The 9,926-nt window shown below is 45.3% G+C and overlaps 1 non-coding gene across 1 annotated transcript; it reads left to right on the forward strand.

Moving 5' to 3' along the window:
- The first annotated feature begins 9,313 nt into the window (after positions 1 to 9,313).
- LOC134348812 (U6 spliceosomal RNA) lies at positions 9,314 to 9,415 on the forward strand. The gene has a single exon (XR_010018488.1). It is a non-coding gene; the product is annotated as a U6 spliceosomal RNA (small nuclear RNA).
- The last annotated feature ends 511 nt before the right edge of the window (positions 9,416 to 9,926 follow it).

The raw sequence follows: 9,926 nt of genomic DNA on the forward strand, positions 1-9,926 counted from the left end.
CTAGGGTCAGTGAAATCAGGACAGACCATATAAGCTGAAGCCACTTTTACTCTACTTGAGAAAGTAAGGAGGCATAGGATCCAAGGGGACATTGCTTTGTGGATCCAGACTGGCTTGCCCACAGAAGGCAAAGAGTGGTTGTAGATGGGTCATATTCTGCATGGAGGCCGGTGACCAGTGGTGTGTCTCAGGGTGTTCTGTGACCCCTACTCTTCGTGATTTTTATAAATGACCTGGATGAGGAAGTGGAGGGATGGGTTAGTAAATTTGCTGATGACACAAAGGTTGGGGGTGTTGTGGATAGTGTGGAGGGCTATCAGAGGTTACAGTGGGACATTGATAGGATGCAAAACTGGGCTGAGAAGTGGCAGATGGAGTTCAACCCAGATAAGTGTGAGGCGGCTCATTTTGGTAAGTCAAATATGATGACAGAATATAGTACTAATGGTAAGACTCTTGGCAGTGTGGAGGATCAGAGGGATCTTGGGGTCCAAGTCCATAGGACACTCAAAGCTGCTGTGCAGGTTGACTCTGTGGTTAAGAAGGCATACGGTGCCTTGGCCTTCATCAATCGTGGGATTGAGTTTAGGAGCTGAGAGGTAATGTTGCAGCTGTATAGGACCCTGGTCAGACCCCACTTGGAGTACTGTGCTCAGTTCCAATTGCCTCACTACAGGAAGGATGTGGAAACCATAGAAATGGTGCAGGGAGATTTACAAGGATGTTGCCTGGATTGGGGAGCATGTGTTTTGAGAATAGGTTGAGTGAACTCAGGCTTTTTTCCTTGGAGCAACAGAGAATGAGAGGTGACCTAATAGAGGTGTATAAGATGATGAAAGGCATTGATCACGTGGATAGTCAGAAGCTTTTTCCCAGGACCGAGATGGCTAGCATGAGAGGGCATAGTTTTAAGGTGCTTGGAAATAGGTACAGAGGAGATGTCAGGGGTAAGTTTTTTATGCAGAGAGAGGTGAGTGCATGGAATGGGCTGCCAGCGACTGTGGTGGAGGCGGAAATGATGGGGTCTTTTAAGAGACTCCTGGATAGGTACCTGGAGCTTAGAAAAATAGAGGACTATGGGTAACCCTAGGTAGCTCTAAGGTAAGGACAGACACGAGGAAATCTGCAGATGCTGGAAATTCAAGCAACACACAAAAAAATTGCTGGTGGACACAGCAGGCCAGGCAGCATCTATAGGAAGAGGTACAGTCAACGTTTCAGGCCGGGACCCTTCGTCAGGAATATCTGAAAGAAGAGATCGTAAGAGATTTGAAAGTGGGAGGGGGAGGGGGAGATCAGAAATGATTGAAGAAGACAAGAGGGAAGGGGTGGATCTAAGAGCTGGAAAGTTGATTGGCAAAAGGGATACCAGGCTGGAAAAGGGAGAGGATCATGGGACGGGAAGCCTGGGGAGAAAGAGAAGCGGGGAGGGGAGCCCGGAGGGTGCAGAGCAGGCAAGGAGTTATAGTCAGAGGGACAGAGGGAGAAAAAGGAGAGAGAGAGAAAAGAAGGGGGAAAAAATAAAAAATATTCAAAAAAATATTAAATATACAAATAAGGGATGGGGTGTGAAGGGGAGGAGGGGCATTAATGGAAGTTAAAGAAGTCAATATTCATGCCATCAGGTTGGAGGCTACCCAGACGGAATTTAAGGTGTTGTTCCTCCAACCTGTGTGGCTTCATCTTGACAGTAGAGGAGGCCATGGATAGACATATCAGAATGGGAATGGGACTGGGACGTGGGATTAAAATGTGTGGCCACTGGGAGATCTTGCTTTCTCTGGCAGACGGAGCGTAGGTGTTCAGTGAAACAGTTTCCCAGCCTGCGTCGGGTCTCGCCAATATATAGGTAAAGACATGTTTGGCGTAGCTTTGTGGGCCAAAGGGCCTGTATTGTGCTGTAGGTTTTCTATGTTTCTAGACCATGTAGTGGTGATCAGCAGGAACCTCTCACTACTCACCTTAAACACAAATGCTTTGGCAGTTTAGCTGGAGAAATTTACAACACTGAATTCTCGGAACTTAATTCATAATGGCTCAGCTTGCTTCCTTCCTGTAGTATGCAGTTAGTGACCCTAATGGCGCAGGCCTGAATTGTCCTACAGTTGTCCAATGTTACAAAAAAAATGCTCCCACCACTGACTAATTGTGGAAGCATTCTGACTGTAGAATTTGGGAGTAGGGGACAATCTAATGCCCTTACTCTTAAACAGCTAAGAGTAAGCTGGAATCAACTAGATGGATACATGACAGAAACAAACTTAGGCTGCATCTAAGGCTGGATTTCATCTCAATGGGGGAGTGTGGCAACATGACATCCTTCTCCTTTCCCTTTGACCCCACCTACTGTTGGCCTATTTCGCTAGGCCGCAGTTCAGGCACCTGTGGCTATTCCTGTCTCTATGAGGCCGAGTAATTTCATTGGTAGAGTGGTGGACCATTGCTGCAGCATCAGAAAGGGTGTGTGGCATTTAAAGGAGGGTAATAATATATTGTGCAGCTTCTATTAACCTTGGAAGAGAATCGACATAAAAGTTGAGACAGAAAGGAGATCTCCACCACTTCCCAACAACAAATGGTATTGATTTAGATTGTCACATGTATGGAGGTACAGTGGGAAGCTTTCTGCTCTATGTGTCCTACTGAAGTGTTTTGGCTTGAAACGTCATCTGTACTCTTTTCCATAGATACTGCCTGGCCTTCTGAGTTCCTCCAACATTTTGTACATGTTGCTTTTTCTCTATGCGGATGGATTGTGCCACACTTATGTATATAAGGTAACACCAGCACCATACAACCAGTTTCTTCAGTTGTGGCTTTGAGTCTTAGGTCAAGTTGCTGGCTAAGTGGCAGCAGCCAGCAGGCAACACTGAGAGAGTGTTATTCCATATCTTAAAGAGAAATAGCATCTTCATTTCAAAAGAAACACCACCTGGAAGGCTGATCCAAAAAGATAGAGTCCATGGGATAAAAGGCAAATTGACAAACTGGTTGCAAACCAGGCAGAGATGCTTTTCTATTGCAGGCCTATGACCAGTAGTGTACCCTTTCCATTTATCATACAGTCCTTAGCAACTTAGATGTGAATGTAGGTTTTACGATTGATTAGTTTTCTGATAACACAAAAACTGGTGGTGTTGTGGATATTGAGGGCAGATGTTAGATTTTGGTGATAGAATGATACAGATAGGCTGCTAAATTGGGCAGAGTGTTCGCAGATGTAGCTTCATCTTGATGTGTGAGGTGACACATTTTGCGAAGCCCCAGGGAACACTGAGTACTAAAGGTCCTCAAGGTTCAAGTCCAAAGATCATGACAGTGGCAGCACAGGTAGTAAACAAGGCAGACAGGGATCCAGGCTATGGAATATAAGAAAAGGAAGGTCTAGGTAAAACTTTATAGAACATTGGATAGATAAGAACAGATATAATATTTTACAGACTGAGTGCTAGCAAATGGGATTATTATAGCTATGTACTTGATGGCCAGCATGTTCACAATGGGCTGAAGGGCATGTTTTTGTACTATATGGTTCTGTGCCTCATCTCCAACAAGCTTCCAGCTCTCCAATTAGCATGAAGCTCATCTGCAGGCAAACTGAGAAACTGTTCCACCTCATTTGCTTGCTCTCCAGATAAAAGGTTGCCCCTTACATTGCAGCACATAGACAATGCTTGCAAGTACAGAGTCTGAGCTCTGGGCCATTGCTGACTCATTCAGTGAAGTGTGAGAGATATTGAGACAGACGTTTAACTATAAAATAAAGTCCTCGGTCAACCTGTTTCCCCTACACAACACTGCCCCACTCCCCAACAATAACTTTTGTCTTCAGTGCCCCATTGCAGGATCAGCCATATGAAGAAAAGTTGTTTGAAGATCAAGACTTCAGACCCAGCACAAAGGCCCATTGTCTGCTGGGCTGCAGTGATTCTGCGGTTCGGTGTCCTGTGGAGCCATTGATTACCTACAGTGGTTAATACAAGGCACTGCAGAGATACTACCAATATTGCCCCCATAAATCATACACTAGGATATGTGGCCTTTCAAAGGCCAGCATCCTCAGCATCAAAATTCTAGTTGTAGTCGGCCACCTCTGATGTGCAAGGCTCATAGTTTGAATGTTCAGCTCCTCTTTTTTCCCACAGTTCCTGTCATGGTGAGACTGTCCAGTGGGCAGATGAAACAGTACAAAAATATGCTCATAGCCTTCATGAGTGTGACATCTCCAAAAGCTCATGGGAATTCCTGGTCCATGACTGCTCAAAACGGAGTATTTGGGCTGCAAGTCACTGTTCCAACCTTTTCACCGTAGAAGCCCGCCACAAACTGTGGAAGAAATACATCATCTCTCGAACTATCCATCCCAGCTAGCAGTCCCTGGGACAGTCGTGGTCCCCACATCAGCATCACCAGTCCCCTCAGAAGCCACAGAATTGGAGTGGAAGCAAGTCATCTTCAATCTCAATGGACTGCTTGAGAAGGAGAGGAGTGAATGAGAAAACTCTGTCATTATTATTGGTTTACCTTGCTGATCCATATTTTGTCATTCAACAATGCTGTGGAACTCAAGTAGTTGGCCTTGTTTTTAGGGAATGAAGTGGACACAACTGAATTTGCTTGACCCTCCATTTTTCTCTGGAATGTGTAGATTCCATTCCTATCACCTTCGGGTCCTGAGTACCTGCCCAGACCTGGGGGAGATCTCAAAGTGTGTTACATGCAGATGGTGCCTAGCCACCTCTTGGCAACAGGTAGCATGGTCGCTCCATCGAGTACAGCAAGATCCCAGGATGAGGTGAAGATGAATAAGCAGTGTACTGTTTGAGTGAGAAATGTGGTGCAGGACATCTGATAGTCTTTGAGCTGTGTCCAGCCATCCTTGATATTCATGTCAGCAAGAGGTCAGGGTCCACTTGGCACCACATTCTGGTCACATACCCACCAGAATGTTGAGGCTTCCGGTTCCTCAACACATTGAATTTTAAATTTTAAAGTTTTTGACTCTTACCAAATGGAAACAGGCCTTTTCACCCACAAGTCAGCAGCTAAAACTCAAACACCCACATATACTAACCAAATGAATGCTCCCCACGTTCCCCAGACCTACACACCAGTAGCAACTTAAAGTGTCTGATTAGCCCGCCAGTCAGTGAGTCTAAACAGAGAAATTCTGAGATGAGGATTGATCATGGGTCACTGGGACTGAGAGGCTATAGCCTTGTCTGATATGTTTGCGGGTATGCCTTGTGCATTTACTTTCTTTGCAGCCTTCCCTGCTCTACCTCAGTAGGCTCCTTGTGGCCTGGAATCTCTCCCAGTTCCTATACCATGGCAATGCACTTCGCATAATCATTCAAACCTGCAGCAAGCCAAGAGATCCAGGCCAGAGTTTCCGTCTGTTCTGCCTGTATGTCACAGGTTCCTCACCACAGGACCCACACACTCACTAAACCCCAGCAGCTCTACAAGTTTTGAGAGTGGGAGGGGAAGAGGTTAGAGAGACAGAGGACTCTGGGCAGGATTTCTTTCTCTGGTCCCTTTAGCACATTGAGTGGACATTTTAATATAATTGTTAGTTTGGAACTCTTTGAACAATAGAAGTGCCACGCTGTTTCTCACTTGCTCCCCCCCACACACACAGATGCACAGACTGAGATCAGCAGGGCAGGATTGGTGAGAGCAGGTGACATGGATGATTGTTGGCACTCTAGATCAGTGTGCAATGAATGGGGAAACCCGGCAATTGTGGTTCAGCATTCTTCTCAGCTGCTGTGCCAGCCTTCCAAACAAGAAAGCTGGCTACTGGGTTTCATATACTAGCTTCAGAAGGTTGGGCCCAACTATCAGGAGGCCTGAATTACCTGCTGATTACAACAGAGTGACTAATACACTCACAAGCCCTCCTTTAAACACAGACAGCATCACCATCTAAACACACACAACATTAAGATTCCCTCCAAACATCTGGGTAGGCCGTAAATGCTGATGGATGTCAAAGGAAGGCACCTAGCAAACAACAGCTGGCTATCAACCTGACATTTACATTTACATTTTGGGGACTAGGAGAGGTTTATACCATCTTTATCCCATTTTCATTACACTCTGCCATTGATTCTACCATTAGTTGAGAGATGCTCAATACACAGGTAGGGCAGTGCAGTTGTAATTGGTTTATTATTGTCAAACATACCGAAATAGAGTGAAAAGTTTTATTCTGCATGCCTTTCAGAAAGATCATTTCAAGACAGAAATACTTTGGGGTAGGACGAGGGAGAAGCAATAACAGAATACAGAGTATGGTATTACAGATAATAAGAAAGCACAGGACAGGTGGACAGTAAAGTGCAAAGGCTATGGTGAGGGTGAGAGTCCATTCAATACTCTTACAACAGTAGGATAGAACCTGCACTTCAGCTTGGTGGTACATGTTTTCAAGCTTTTGCATTTTCTGCCTGATGAAACAAGTTGGGAAAGGTATTTAATTATATTGGCTTCTCTTTCAAGATGGCAGAAAGTGTAGACAGATTCCTTGACTGAGAGGCTGGTTTTCATGATGGTCTGAGCCATGTCCACAGCTAGCTACAATGATTGAGAGATCAAGAGGTCATTGTTATGCTACTTTGTGCAATGGTTCACAGCTGCCCGAACCTCCAGACCTGGGGGTTCATCCTTCACTTTGGCTGTCATGTCTGCAGAGTTTCCATGTTCTTTGTAGGTGTACTCCCACCTACAAAGGGGTTGGCGGGCTAATTGCCCAGTGTAACCAGTGTATGGAGGATGGTGAAGCAGGGAGGACACAATATAAGAAACGAAATTACTGTAGGCAAGTGTTGATGCTTGATGGTTTGAAGGTTGGTAAGGGGTGGGTTGCTGTAGAAGGGCCTCATGTTTTCCTTAAGGGAAATTGTTGCCTGATAAACCTGTTGCAATACTTTGAGGAGATTACAAGTAGGATAGATAAAGAGGATGCAGTGGATGTTGTATATTTGGACTTTTAAAAGACCTTTGACAAGGTACCACACATGAGTCTGCTTATCAAGTTAAGAGCCTATGGCATTGCAGTAAAGTTACTGGCATGGTTAGACCATTGGCTGATTGATAGGAGACAACGAGTGGGAATAAAAGGATCCCTTTCTGGTTGGCTGTCAGTGAGCAGTGGTGTTCTGCACGGGTTTGTATTGGGACTGTATCTTTTCATGCTGTATATCAGTGACTTAGATGATGGAATAGATGGCTTTGTTGCCAAGTTTGCAGATGATATGAAGATTAGTAAAGGAGCAGGTAGTGCAGAGGAACAAGTAGGCTGCAGAAGGACAGATTAGGAGAATGGATGAGAAAATTGCAAATGAAATACAATGTTGGGAAATGCATGGTCATGAACTTTAGTAGCAGAAATACATGTGCAGATTATTTTCTAAATGGGGAGAAAATGCAAAAATTTGAGATGCCAAGGGACTTGAGAGTCCTTGTGCACGACGCCCCAAAGGTTCACTTGCAGGCTGAGTCGGTGATGAGGAAGGCAAATGCAATGTTAGTATTCATTTCAAGAGGTCTAGAATACAATAGCAAGGATGTGATGTTGAGGCTTTATAAGTGTTACGTACCCCGGAACTGGATTGCCAAACCAGCAGAAATGGATCACTCAGTTGGAGTCTGGAGTACTAGAACTAAGAAAGTTTTATTAAAGAAATAATCAACACAGTAATCGAAAGGATAATAAATGCAACAGTTCAGCGGTGATAAACACACATGTGCACAGAATTAAGATAACAGCATCAATCAAGCTCTATCGTTGTCTAGGGGTAAATGACCAAATTTAAAAGTGACTCAAAGTTCAGTCCAGTTTAGTAGTTCATTTCGCAGTAATCGTTGCCCTGGCGATGGACAACGTGGGGGGGGGAAGAGAGAGATAGAACGGGAACAACTGATCATTCAGACACGGCTTCACTCACAGACCGGCGATAATTGCTCACAAGCAGCTTTTGGGCGGGTCCTTGGTGATGTCACCTGAGGTCACCGACTGTGACCCCTCCTCCAGATGCGGTCGATCCTCTGCAGTGAACCCGGCACCCAGGCAAGGGCGGACACACACCGGGTTCCCGCTGATCGTACCTTTCCACCCTGGTCGTTGTCTGATACTTCTCACCCACTCGTGAGAGGCGCACCGCTTCCAGGGTCTCGTTACCTCGGGTGGCGTGTGTGTCCTGCCCCAGCGAACCTGTCCCTTTTTATCCCCCTGCTGGGGCATCGCCTGTCCATCACTTCAAACAGTTCAAGGTTCAAAGGGGAGAGCCGCTCCAGACAGCTCTCTCTCTCCCCCGTTCCTTCATTACACATCTCCAGACGCTGCTCCATTGTTCCTTATCTCTCCTTCCCCTGAGGGCAGGTGGCAGACCACTTGCTGATGTCACTGATGCTAACCCAGGCCAGCAAACATCTTAAGTTTATGTGTATTCTCGTCACATAAGGCACTGGAGAGGCCTCACCTTGAGTATTGTGAACAGTTTTGGGCCCCTCATCTTGGAAAAGATGTGCTGGCATTGGAGAGGGTTCAGAGGAGGTTCACAAGGATGATTCCAGGAATGAAAGGGTTATCATACGAGGAACATTTGATGGCTCTGGGCCTGTTCTCACTGGAATTTAGAAGGCTGACGGGGGATCTCATTGAAACCTTTGAAATATTGGAAGGCCTAGACAGGGTAGATGTGGAAAGGATACTTCCCATGGTGGAAGAGTCTAGGACAAGAGGGCACAGCCTCAGGATAGAGGGGTGTCCATTTAAAACAAAGATGCAGAGAAACTTCTTTAGCACAGGGTGGTGAATTTGTGGAATTTTTTTACCACATGCAGCTGTGGAGGCCAGATCGTTGGGTGTATTTAAGACAGAGCTTGATAGGTTCTTGATTGGACATGGCATCAAAGGTTATGGGGAGAAGGCCAGGGAGTGGGGCTGAGAGGGGGAAGAGAGGATCAGCCATGATTGAATGGCAGAGCAGACTCAATGGGCCAAGTGGCCTAATTCTGCTCCTGTGTCTAGTGGTCTTATGACCTGGTTTCACCCCGTGTGACTGAATTCTTGGGAAACTCCCCTATGGAAGTTACTAATCCAGTTGTACGCTGAGCATCCAGTTTTTTGCTGATCTGTTTGATACTGTATAATGTCTATTCTTAATGTGATGGATGTCCTTCCAGAGACGCCACTTATTGATATCATAATCTATTGCCTGCAGCCCACTCAGTTTAGCATCCTTCTGCTCTGCTGAAGCACTTTCACATGACTCCAAAAGAGGAAATGTGAGCTTATTGTGTCAGCTTTCTTTAGCAGCACACATACTAAAATTGGAACGGCGTAGAGAAGATTAGCACTGTCTTGTGCAACGATGATACACAAATTCGTGAAGTGCTCCATTCTATTAAAAAAGAAGTGTGTGAACTCTGCAAAGTCTTGTTTCATTCTGAGCAAAATGTAGGTTCTGTTTTACACTAGAGTCTGTTTCTATAAAGAAATTTTAATTTGACATTGCAGTCCAATTATTATTACGGGGCCACTGGGATTTATTATTTAAATAAGAGTCACCTAAATTGCATTAGGTTCTCCCCTGACTAGTGAAACTCAATTAGAGCATAATGAAGCCGTGCTGAAGGACAGAGAGACACGATCACACTTTCCCCAGAGTCACAAATGTAACAAAGCAGAAGGCTTGTGGTTTTACACAAGTAGACCTGTGATTTCCGCATTCAGTTCAATTACAGGGAGAAAAGCATCATGGGACGTGGCTCTGAAGATGAGAAATTGGCGGGCACTCGTCAAGGGCAGAAAGCAGTGGCTTGCAGTGGGACATATCATTGTCCACGGCCCTGCCACTGAGGAATTTAGTACCACAGGTAGTCCGCTTTTAGATTCAATTCCTTCCCCATAAAAATTG

The sequence above is a fragment of the Mobula hypostoma genome, chromosome 6, assembly GCF_963921235.1.
Source record: "Mobula hypostoma chromosome 6, sMobHyp1.1, whole genome shotgun sequence".
Lineage (NCBI taxonomy): Eukaryota > Metazoa > Chordata > Chondrichthyes > Myliobatiformes > Myliobatidae > Mobula > Mobula hypostoma.